The sequence below is a fragment of the Mustela lutreola genome, chromosome 5 (assembly GCF_030435805.1).
Source record: "Mustela lutreola isolate mMusLut2 chromosome 5, mMusLut2.pri, whole genome shotgun sequence".
Classification (NCBI taxonomy): domain Eukaryota; kingdom Metazoa; phylum Chordata; class Mammalia; order Carnivora; family Mustelidae; genus Mustela; species Mustela lutreola.
Window position 1 is genome coordinate 78,197,592 of NC_081294.1, and position 13,521 is coordinate 78,211,112.

The window sequence follows — 13,521 nt, forward strand, 5'->3', positions numbered from 1 at the left end:
GTCATGAGTTTGAGTCCCATGTTCAATGTAGGAATTACTTAAAAATAAATAAACTTAAAAAAATAAAGAAGATACAGTAAATGGACAAGAATCACACTAAAAGATACTCAACATCTTTAGCCATCAAGAAAACACAAACCAAGAAGGAGAACATGATGCAGTAAAAGTTGGGGCACTTTAAAAACTCTTAGATTTTGGGGCTCCTGGGTGGCTCAGTGGGTTAAGCCTCTGCCTTCGGCTCAGGTCACGATCTCAGGGTCTTGGGATCGAGACCCGCATTGGGCTCTCTGCTCAGCAGGGAGCCTGCTTCCCCCTCTCTCTCTGCCTGCTGCTCTGCCTACTTGTGAGCTCTCTCTGTCAAATAAATAAATAAAATCTTAAAAAAAAAAACTCTTAGATTTCAAAGCTAATTAAGATTATCTTGGGTCGGGGCACCTGGGTGGCTCAGTGGTTTAAAGCCTCTGCCTTCGGCTGGGGTCATGATCCTGGGGTCCTGGGATCAAACCCTGCACCGGGCTCTCTGCTCAACAGAGAGCCTGCTTCCCTTCCTCTCTCTCTGCCTGCCTCTCTGCCTACTTGTGATCTCTGTCAAATAAATAAATAAAATCTTAAAAAAAAAAAAAAAAGAAAACACAAACCAAAACCACAATGAGATACTGTTCACACTCATTAGCATGGCTATAAATAATAAGTATCAGTAAGGATGCAGAGAGGTTGGAACCCTCACACATTACTAGGGGGAATGCAAAATGATGCAGCAGTTGCGAAAACAGTTTGTGTTCTTCAAAAAGTTAAATACAGAATCATCATATGATCCAGCAATCCCACTCATAGGTATATGCCCCCAAAGAATTTAAAGCAGGGACACAAACAGTGCCTTACACCAATGTTCATAGCAGCATTATTCACAATAGTCAAAAGGTGAAAACAATTCAGATGACTCAATAACCCAAAGTTCTGAATAAACAAGATGTGTTATATATCCAGACAGTGGAATATTATTCAGCAATAAAATGTAATGAAACATGATACATGCTATGACATTGATGAACTTTGAAAACATCATTCTAAATGAACGAAGCTAGTCACAAAGGACCACATATTGTATGATTCTATTTTGTGAACGATCCAGAATGGACAAATCTATAAAGACAGAAATTAGACTTTTGGTTGCCAAAGGCTTGAGGACTTGGGGGGAGGGGTATTGAGAGATAACAGCTAAGGAATATAGGATTTCTTTTTAGGGCTGATGAAAATATTCTAAAATAGATATGATGGTTGTACAACTCAGCAAATATAATAAACACCATTGAATTGTATGCTTTGGGTACATTGTGTGGTCTGTGAATCATATTTCAATAAATCTATTAAAAAAATTAAAACATTGGTAGGGGCCAGAGCCTGGTATCTAATTAGCAGGGTCACAACATGGCGGTCAAAAACCTCTAGGGCCCCCAAGACCAAAGGAATTATCCCTGCTGGGCAAGAACTGAGGGAATTCTCTAATACCGACTCCAGGAACCTAACAGCTAAGTGAACCCAAGGGAAGAACCACAGTCTTGGGAGGTTTCTCCAGGTTGTTTTCAGAGACCTGTGTTTGTTCATCTCCTGTGAATATATCCATGTCCAAAGGGGATAACGTATAGTGATGCAAACTAGAGCTGTGTTCCCTTTCCAAATCCTCTGCTCTTTTCTTTTCTTCTTCTTCTTTTTTTAAATTTATTTGACAGAGAGAGAGAGAGAGAGCAAGTGCATAAGCAGGGGGAGAGGGGGAGGGAGAAGCAGGCTCCCCACTGAGCAGGGAGTCTGATGCTGGGCTTGATCCCAGGACCCTGGGACCATGACCTGAGACAAAGGCAGATGTCCAACCAACTGAGGCACCCAGTGCCCCTCCTCTGCTCTTCTCAACAAGAATACATTATGACACAGTCCTTAGCTCCAGCTTGACCTATTTTGTTTATTAATAACCACAGGATCACAGAGCTGGAAGATCATCTCATCTTAAAGATGCAGAAACTGAGGGTCCAGAGAAGGAGAGTCACCTGCTTGATCACATAGCCAGTAAATGGCATAGTGGGGACTCAAATCATGGTATGATGCCTTACCCTTAAGTTCCCCCTCCTAGTGACTAAATCTCTAATAACTCAGTAGTAGTCTAAAGAAGGACAGGGCTCAGGCCAAGGGGAGGGGATGGATGGTAGGAGGGAAAGGGAAAGATGGAAGTGCATGTGGAGGTGGAATGCAACATACGCAGCAAAATAGTAGTTGTTACTTTGTTGGTTTACATTTTTTCTCTTTAAGTTTGATTTCTTTCATGTTGGCCTATTCTAATTAACCATTTGAGACTGTGGCCTAGAAGAATTATTGGTTCTTAAAAGTTACTGAAGACTTTAGGCCATTTTAGGAAATGGGCCAGAATAGGAGGAAAGAAATACAAGTATCACTGCTCTAGGAGTCGTCCCTGGCACCTCCCAGTTCCTGATATTGAGCCCAAGTGGACCAGCTGAGGCCCCTGATAGCTTGCCCTTACCACTTAATTTCAGGGTTTCTAAATAAACTCCCTAGTGGCTGCAAAGTTCCCTCCCTGCCCTTTCTAGTCTCTCTCTTCACCCTGAGCAACTGCCAAGTCTTGCCTGGAAACTTAGAGAGGGAGAAAGGAGGAAAGGAGTGCCTCTTCCTTTTCATAGATTCACACCAGAGATGCCTAGAACATAGCTCAGAGTTCTTGCTCCCCAGCTTTAACTGCTGGGTTAAAGATGAGAGTTGGCTCAGTGAGGAAAGACTGAAAAGCCAGCAGAGTCTTCGTAAGTCATCTCCTCCACCCTTCTGCCTCCCCTGCAACTGCTACATAGCATTGCAGCAGTTTGGAGACCTTCTGGTCTCAGAACTCCTGTATGTGCTTAAAAATTATTAAAGACCCAAAGTCCTTTTATTTATTACTAAAGACCCAAAGAGCTCTTGTTTATATACATGGGTTTTATCTGTTGGTATTTAGTGTATCAGAAAATAAAACTGATTTATAAAAATCAGTTTGGTTCATAAATGTGAACACAAGTAACATATTTTTCAGAAAAAATATATTTTTCCAAGCAAAAATAGTAAGAATGAATTTTTAATGTCTGTCTTAATAAAGGACAAATTCTCCTATCTGCTTCAACATTCAGTCAATTGCAATATAGTATTTTCATTGAGGAATATGAAGAAAATCTGCACTCATGGATATGTAGTGGGAAAAGGAGGGATATTTTAACTTTTTTTCCCCCAGATAATTGTGGTTATTATCTTTTAAAAAAAAGATGTATTTATTTATTTGAGAGAGAGAGAGAGAGAGCAAGGGGAGGGCACAGAGAGAGAGAATTTCAAGCAGACTCCCTGCTGAGCGCAGAGCGTAGAGCACAATGCAGGGTTCGATCTCATGACCTGAGTTGAAATCACAAGTCGGACGGACACTTAACTGACTGAATCACCCAGGTGCCCCTCATTCTTATCTTTAATAATACACCAAAAATTCGAGAACTGTTAGTTTTCTCAAGGTTGAAACTGTAACTATAAATTTTTCATATTCTGTTACATTAAAATCCACTGGTCCATCTTTCCATGTTCTTTTATTTATGCATGGTTTTATAACATCATGCATTGGTCATCTGGGAAATACAGTTCATTGAGTTATGCAGCTCATGCAAATACTGACACATTTTATTACAGAATGTAAAAAATCCATTTGGCAATATCATTACCTATCTCATCAAAAAGTCTTTAAGCTTGGGGAACTAATCACCAATGATAGTGGATGCAATTTTCCAGAAATCCTCATTTTTGCCCCAAAGCTTAAATTTTATATTTGGACACAAATACTAGCAGCTGTTTTCATTTAAGTGGTAGAGTCCAGAAAATGTCTGCCAAATATACATGTCTGAATTACCAAATTTTATGTCAGTCATACCTTCAAGTAAAAATGATGTTCCATGAAAAAAATGGTTAGTTCAATTTATAACAAAAATAGTTGCATGAATGTTTTTCCTTGAGACAACCAATGTTCATACTTCCCGTTTCCTCATATAGAATATTAAAAATATATGTACTCAAAGGTTGAGATTTAATGAATAAATTTAATCTTTACTGTTTCATTAGAGCAGTTTTGTTTTGTTTTTAAACTTTTAACCTTTTTATTTATTTATTTATTTATTTTTGAAAGAGAGCACAAGCAGCAGGAGGAGCAGAGGGAGAAGCAGACTCCCCACTGAGCAGGGAGCTGGATGTGGGACTTGATCCCAAGACCCTGGGATCATGTCCTGAGCTGACAGCAGACACTGAACTGACTGAGACATCCAGGAGCCTATTATCAGGACATTTTATTTTTATTTTTTTTTATTTTATTTATTTTTTTTTAAAAAATATTTTATTTATTTATTTGACAGAGAGAGATCACAAGTAGGCAGAGAGGCAGGCAGAGAGAGAAGTGGAAGCAGGCTCCCTGCTGAGCAGAGAGCCCGATGTGGGGCTCGATCCCAGGACCCTGGGATCATGACCTGAGCCGAAAGCAGAGGCTTTAACCCACTGAGCCACCCAGGCGCCCCTTATCAGGACATTTTAAAAAAGGATCTTACTTATTTATTTCAGGGAGAGAGAGAGAGAGAGCAGGAATCGGGGAAGGAGCAGAGGGAAGAGGGACAAGCAGACTCTGTGCTGAGCATGGATTCCTATGTGGGGCTGGATCCCATGACCCTGAGATCATAACCCGAGAAACCAAGAGTCTGACACTCAACTGACTGAGCCACTCAGGTGCCCCCATTAAGGACATTTTTAAAAAATTATTTATTTATTTATTTTAGAAAGAGAGAAGAGAAAGAGAGCACATAGGACCCAAGGGAGGGCAAGAGGGAGAGAGAGAGAACACAGTCCCCTCTGAGACCTGAGTCCTAAGCCCCTAGATCCCATGACTCTGAGATCACGACCTAAGCCAAAATCAAGAGTTGGAAGCTCAACCAACTGAGCAACCCAGGTGCCCTTTAAGTGAAACTTTTCTATTATTTCTCTTTTGAGACCTTAGCACTTAGATTTTGCAGACCTGGGTGAGAAATCCATCGCCCACTTTCCACATATATAACTGGTTTTTTGTTTGTTTGTTTGTTTTTTAAGCAGGCTCCATGCCCAATGTGGAGCCCAATGAGGGGCTTGAACTAAAGATTCTGAGATCAAGATCTGAGGGGAGATCAAGATTCAGATGCTTAATCGACTGAGCCCCCCAGCTGCCCCTATGGGTCCCATTTTTGCAACAGGATTTGCTCACTTTGTGTCTCTTTGTCATATTTGGTAACTCTTGCAATATTTCAAACTTTTTCATTATTATATTTGTTATGGTGATCAGTGATTTTTGATGTTGCTATTGTAATTGTTTTGGGGTGCCATGCATGAACTGTGCTCACAAAAGGCAAACTTAGTAAATGTTGTGTGTGTTCTGACTGCTTCACCCACCACGTGTTCCCCCACCTCTCTCCCTCTCCTCGAGCCTCCCTAATCACTAAGACACAACAATATTGACATTAGACTGATTAATAACCCTACAGAGGCCTCTCATGTTCAAATAAAAGGAAAAACGGCATGTCTCTTTAGGTCAAAAGCTAGAAATGATTAAACTTAGTGAGGAAGGCATGTCAAAAATCAAGATAGGCAAAGTAAACTGAAAACCTTCTGTAAAGGATTCACCATTCTAGATGCTGTTAAGAATATTCAGGATTTAAACTACCAACATTAACAGGAGTTTGGAAAAAGTTGATTCTAACCCTCATGGATGACTTTGACAGGCTCCAGACTTCAGTGGAAGAAGTAAGTATAGATGTGATGGCAATAGCAAGAGGAATAGAGTTAGAAGTGGAGCCTGAAGGTGTGACTGAATTGCCATTATTTCATGGTAAAACTTGAACGGATGAAAACTTGCTTCTTCTGGATGAGCAAAGAAAGCAGCTTCTTAAGATGGAATCTACTCTTGGGGTGCCTGGGTGGCTCAGTTGGTTAAGCGTCTGCCTTTGGCTCAGGTCATGATCCCAGGATCTTGAGATGGAACCCTGAGTCCAGCTCCCTGCTCAGCATGGAGTCTGCTTCTCCTTCTGCCCCTCACCCTGCTCATGGTCTCTCTCTCAGACAAATAAATAAAATCTTAAAAAAATTAAAAAAGATGGAAACTACTCCCAGTGAAGATGTGAAGATTGTTGCAATGACAATGAAAGATTAAGATTATTATATAAACTTAGTTGATAAAGCAGCAGCAGGGTTTGAAAGGATTGACTTTCTTTTTTTTAAAGGTATCATTTTTAAGTAATCTCTCCACCCAACATGGGGCTTGAAATCACAAGTCTCATGCTCTACTGAGCCAGCCAGGCACCCCAGGATTAACTCTCAATTTTGGAAGGCAGCTATGCTCACCGCTATACCACCAACGTGTAACTCCCAATTTTGAAAGAAGCTCTACTGTAGGTAAAATGTTGTCAAACAGTATTACATGCTACAGAAAAATCGTTCATGAAAAGAAGAGTCCTTTAATGAGGCAAACTTCACTGTTGTCTTATTTTAAGAAATGGCCACATCTATTCTAATCTTCAGCAATCACCACCCTGATCAGTCTGAAGACATCAACATTGAGGTAAGACCCTCCACCAGCAAAAAGATGATGACTTGCTAAAAGCCCAGATGATAGTTTGCATTTTATAGTTTTAACACTACTTATTTAACCACTTAATAATGGACAAGCAAGGTTTCAGTGAACACCTTCATACACATATTTTTGAATTTGTGTGTGGAGCCATGACATGAGAGGAACTCTGTGCCAATTGCCCCAGAACTAGAACTGGATTTTGCTAGATAAAAGGGTGAATACATTTTAAAATGTGAAGGTAACTCCAAAACTGATTTCCTTAAAGATTTTATCAATTTATACTCTTGCTAATGGCATATAAAAGTACAACAAGGAATCTGTGAGAAAAATTGTGGGGAATGAGATGATCAGGCTCTGAATGGTGGTCTCACCAGTGCTTTCGAGGGTTTTAAAATATTTGAGTCCTTCAGTTACTCTCAAGGAATTCTAATATTTATACGAAGTCTCTAGTACACAGAAGAGTATTGCGGCTTTCTTTGGACACTCCCTTATGGCTCAGTCTTGGTTAAAAACTCTGCCAACTTATGGACAGAGGCACTGGGACAGACTAGGGCTTTAATCAAACCCTAGAGGCCACTGACAGGCTTGCCCATTTCTGAGGCTTTTGTCCTACCTAACTCTTGAAATGGTGAAACAATCCTCTTCAAATGATAAACCTTTTTCATCTATGAGATTTATGCTGGAGAAGTCCCACCCTGGCTGTTTTTTCTTCCTTGTCACCAGTGGTGCCAATGCCAGGGTTCAAGAGGTCCATCTAGGTAAAGTTTCAGAGTAGTGTCTGGACCACAGTTTTTCTTATAGCTTCTGTGAGCTTATACCAGACTCATGTTTCAACTAGACTGTCTATAGGTGTCCTCTTAGCAAACAACATGTCACTTTCCTGGGGAAGAACATCTAGGAGGTGGCACTGTGCACCTGCCCTGCAGGTGAACGCCATGCTGCGTCTCTTGGTTTATAGGCCTGCCTTGATGAGCAAGGGGTGTGGTAAACAAAGTTGAGTTCAAACACTCCACAAGAGTCTCTAAGAACAGTCCTCAGAATGACTCAGTACTCACTTGTAAGCCAAAGTTGCTCTTTGAGTTGGAATCCTGGGCTTGTTCTCTTCTCACTTTGGTATGCAATGGTGTACTTCTGATTCTTACAGGAAACATCAGAGGGTGAAGAATGGAAACATCACCCTAAAGATTTTTGCAGGAGGTATTGACCCTAATGCTCAGTCCTCCAGTTTCTTCTTTATTAAAGGGGTAGTATGAGACCTAGAGGACTACTTACAGGTCCTCCCTCACTATAAACCAGACCACCTGGAAGATAAGCTGCATCTTGCTGTGAGGTGTTCTATTTAACTATTCTCTCATCAGGAAAGTGCTCAGCAAATGAGATTCTAAACTTTCACCAGTCCTGGGCCCTTCTGGTGTCTGTGGCGGAAAGCCCCAGCTATCAAGGAGAGCTCTAGAGAAGGTAGGTGTGACTGTCCAAGTTGCAGTGTAGAGGAGGACATAAGGAAACAGGAGGTTTGGAGTATTCAGGTTTCCCACATCTATAGGAGAGGTAGTGGCTTCATTGTGATGCACACAGTAAATTTCTGGTTTTTTTCAGAGGATCTATTGATTGCAGGCTCTTAGATCCCTGTTCTTGTCAATGAGCTTATACAACTGTGGATGTAGGTATCTGGGCTGACGGCCTATACACTTGCTGATACTTATTCATTAGTGTGATTCTTGGGCTTCCCTTTTAATTACTACTGAGCAATGAAGGAGAGCATATTTTCAGTATGCATCTTTCTGGGGAGGCAATACCTAAAATGTATTCACCAAGGACTCACTTGGGGGAAAAATAACTTAATCTTCATTGGTAACCACATGACCTTTCTGTACAGAGATGTTTTCTTTTATAAAAACCAAAGCTACAACTAGACATCTTTTAAAAATTTGTTTCCTGGGGCGCCTGGGTGGCTCAGTGGGTTAAGCCTCTGCCTTCGGCTCAGGTCATGATCTCAGGGTCCTGGGATCAAGCCCCACATCAGGCTCTCTGCTCAGTGGGGAGCCTGCTTCCCCCTCTCTCTGCCTGCCTCTCTGCCTGCTTGTGATTTCTCTCTCTCAGTCAAATAAATTAATAAAATATACATTTTTTAAAAAATTTGTTTCCAGGGGCGCCTGGGTGGTTCAGTCAGTTGAGCATCTGCCTTCAACTCGGGTTGTGATCCTAGGGTCCTGGGAGCATTGGGCTCCCTGCTCAGCAGAGAGTCTGTTTCTCCATCCCCCTCTGCCTCTCCCCACTGCTTGTGTTCTCTCTTTCTCTCAAAAATAAATAAAGTCTTCAAAAACAGTTGTTTCCAGTTACAATAAAGACATTTATCTGTGTTTCTGTTGAGTATGTTTCTCTTGGGGGTTACCATATAATGGTGCATATATTTAAGTTCTTCCCATTGCAGGAGCATCTGGTTGGCTCAATTGTTAATTTTCTGCTTTTGGTTCAGGTCATGATCCCAGGGTCCTGGGACTGAGCCCCGCTTCAGGCTCCCTGCTCTCCAGGGAGCCTGTTTCTCCCTCTCCCACTCCTCCTGCTTGTTGCCTCTCTTGATGTTTCTCTCTCTCTGTCAAATAAATAAAATCTTTTTTAAAAAAAGTTCTTCCCATTGCAGTCTGAAACCAAACAGATAAGGTGAACCCCTTATCATCTTCTTTACCTGAAAAAGAAATTATTCCTGCTTTATTTTCCCAACCCTGACAATAAGTATCCCATTTGATCAATCCTTTGATTTTTCACCTATAGTGATTTTTTTCTTACAACCTTTATCATATATTTCTTTCTGATCACCAGAGTAATAGATTGCTTATACAAAACCTGGAAACATAAATAAATAAATAGATAAATAAGTAAACCCACTATCCCCTCAACCATACATAATCTATATCTGTCTGATGTTTCTTATTTTTTTTGTTGTTTGTTTTTAAACAGTTAGCTGACTGAGCCACTGAGGTAACCCTCAAAGGAATAAGCATTTTAAAAAATAAACTTTCACAAGAAAGTAGGATCTTAAAAGTTCCCAGCAAAAGAAGACAAATTTGTAACTATGTGAGGTAATGTATGTTAATTAAACTTATTGTGGCAATCACTTTGCAATAGTAAATCAAACTTAAGGTTGTATACTTTAAATTAATACAGTGTTATAGATAAATTATATATCAACAAAACTGAAAAAATCAAAATAAAACAATTTAAATTTTAGAAGAGTTTTAGATTTAAACTTTTTGCGGGGTGGCGGGTAGAGGGAGAGAGAATCTTAAGCAGGCTCCCTGTTCAGCACAGAGCCCAAAGCAGGGCTCAATATCACCAACCTGAGATCATGACCTGAGCAGAAATCAAGAGTTGGATGCTTAACAAACTGAGCCACCCAGGTGCCCCCATAGAATTGTTTTAGATTTAAAGAAAAGATGGGAAGTTAGTACAGTTTGCACATAGCCCATATCCAATTTCCTCTATTACTAATATCTTATATTAGCATGGCACATGTGTCACAATTAATAAAATAACATCGACATATTATTAGCTAACTGACACATTATTACCAAGATCTACACTTTATTCAAATTTACTTCAAGTTTACCTCATGTCCTTTTTCTCTTCCAGTATTCCATCCAGGATAACACATTATATTTCGTCATCATGTCTCTTTGGGCTCCTCTTGACTATGACAGTTTCTCAGACTTTTCCTGCAGGTAATATCAAGGGTATACACTATCAATATGAGTTATCACTGTTGATATTAATCCTGATAACCTGGCTGAGGCAGTGTTTGTCACTTTTCTCCAGTTTCAAGTTATTCTATCCCCTCCCTTTTCCATATTTTACTCTCTGGAAGGATATCATTATGCACAGCCCAAACTTAAGGAGAGGGGACTTCACCTCCTTAAGGGCAGGGTTTCTACATAAATTTGAAATTCTTCTGCTTGGAAGACTTACCTATTTTCCCCATTTATTTGTTTATTTGAACATTTATTTATGCCTATATGGATTCAAGGGTACTTGTTTTATATTTTGGGCCTTATTTCAAGACTATTTATTTGTTCAGATTATTCCAGCTATGGCTGTTAGGGGCTCTTTTAGTTAGCTCCTATTATCTCTCTCAGATGTCCTTATTAGTGTGTCTGTGTGACTGTATGCATGTATGCATGCACGCACGCATGCATGTGTACTATTTTCTTACTTTATGGCACTGTAAGATGCTCTGGGTTCATCTTGTATATTTCCCACCCTAATTCTAATCTCAGCCATTTCTCCAAGGAGCCATCTCTTATTGGAGAATGTTATTAAAACCCAAGATGTGGGTGCAAGGTATGCAAGTCGTTACAGGAATGTCATTTCTAAATAGTATCATAAAGAATTTTACCAGTCTGAAAAGTCCCTGTGCTTCCTCCATTCAACCCTTTCCCCACTCCAGCCATTGGCAGTCATTGATCTGTTTACCATCTCCACAATTTTGCCTTTTCCAGAATGTCACATATAAATAAGATCACATGGTATGCAGCCTTTCAGACTGGCTTCCTTCACTTAGCAATACATTTAAAATTCATCTACATCTTTGCATGGCTTGGTAGCTCATTCTTTTTTATTACTGGATAGTATTCCATCATGCAGTGAGAACACGTTTGCTTATTTATTTACTTTTCTTTTTTTTAAAAAAAGATTTTATTTATTTATTTGACACACAGAGAAAGAAATCACAAGTAGGCAGAGGGGCAGGCAGAGAGAGAGGAGGAAGTGGGCTATCTGCTCAGCAGAGATGCGGGACTCAATCCCAGGACCCTTTGATCACTACCTGAGCCAAAGGCAGAGGCTTCACCCACTGAGCCACACAGGCGCCCCGTTTATTTACTTTTCAAAGGAGACCTTGCTTGTTTCCATGTTTTGGTGATTATGAATAAAGCTGCTATGAACAATCACGTGCAGAATTTTATGTGGATATGTTTTTCACTCTGTGGGTAAATACCTAGGAGTGCAACTGTGGGTTGTATGGTAAGACAATGTTTAGCTTTGTAAGAAACTTTGAAACTCTCTTCCAAAGTGGCTATACCATACTAGCAGTGAGTGAGTTCCTGTTGCTTTGCATCCTCACCAGCAATGGGTATTATCAGTTATTTGGATTTTAGGCATTCTAGTAGATGGAAATGAAAACTTAAAGAAAGGAATTTTTAGTCAACTCTGTGCCCAAGGTGGGGTGCAAACTCACAACCCTGAGATCAAGAATCATATGCTCTACAGAGTGAGCCCACCAGACTCCTGTAAAGAAAGGATCTTGATACATTATGCCACATTTCTCCTCAGAAATTTTGTATCAGTTTTTCTTTTTCTTTTTTAAAGATTTTATTTATTTGATAGAGAGGGAATACAAGCAGGGGGAATAGGAGAGGGAGAAGCAGACCTCCTGCCAAGTAGGGAGCCCGATGTGGGGTTCGATCCCTGACCTGAGCTGAAGGCAGATGCTTAACGACTGAGCCACCCAGGCACCCTGTATCAGTTTTTGTGAAGTAACTTTTGTTCCTATACTCCTTGTTTCCTACATCTAATCAGATACGAAGTCCTATGGATTCTTCATGATTGCTGACAGTAAATTTTACTCCATTTGATAGTCATTCATCTGATCTGGCTTCATTACCTCATACCTGGACTAAGCACAACAGCAAGACTGCTTATTTTCCAGACTCCAGTATTTCCTTGTTCTAACAAAACTCATGCAATACAGCCAAAACAAAACAATTGTAATTATCCCTCAACAATTTTTATCTTGATAATTTTGCTTTTCAAGAACTATGGTGGATGGCCTTTTGAACCACATTTCAAGCCCCCAGTCCAGTATTTAACATTTCTTTAAACTAAATTTCGCTTGAATTCACATTTCGATTTCTCTGTATTGACCCAGTTAGTCTTTTTACCATCCTGACATACACTTTCAAGACTTTCAACTTCTTATCAACATTCCTATCATTTCTTTCCATTTGTAATGCTTTACCTCTTCTGTTTCCCTCAGTCATTACCCTAGCTCAAAATGGTCATAATCAACTTTTCCCTAAATAAACTTACTCCATTTTAACTTCTCTTTTATCTTCTCTTTACTCAGTGCTGTAAAATATTTTATCATACAGTATTGAATTTGTCTGTTTTCTATTATTCCCTGTGCATTTTATCCACCTAATCATCAACCTTTAAGTATATATCAGTATAGTCTAAAGGAAGTACATTAACTCTTCTGTTTCTTTTGTTTTCCCCCAAAGCAACTGGTACACTGACATGCACATAGCAGGAATTGAGTAAATGTTGGCTGAATGAACAGGTGAGAAAACTGCAAAACTTATTTGAAATCAATTTATTTAATTTAAATATTTAATTTTTATTACACAAAATATATGTTAACTATGGAAAAAACTAAAAAAGAAAAGCCTAGAAAATACAAATATTCAAAAAAGAAAAGCAACTTTATAAATCTCTGTATAATTCCATTATCCAGAGATAATCAGTATTTTTAAACTGTTTTTTTTAAAGATTTTATTTATTTATTTGACAGAGAGAGAGATTACAAGTAGGCAGAGAGGCAGAGCAGAGAGAGAGGGGAAGCAGGCTCCCTGCTGAGCAGAAAGCCCTAGGACCCTGAGATCATGACCTAAGCCGAAGGCAGAGGCTTAACCCACTGAGTCACCCACGCGCCCTTAATCGTTTTTTTTTTTTTTTTTTAAAGATTTTTTATTTTAGAGAGAGATAGTGCACACACTGGTGGGAGGTGGAGCAGAGGGAGATGGAGAGAGAGAATACTTAAGCAGGCTCCCTGGTGAGCATGGAGGACCCTGTTGAGCCTAGGACCCTAAGATCATGAC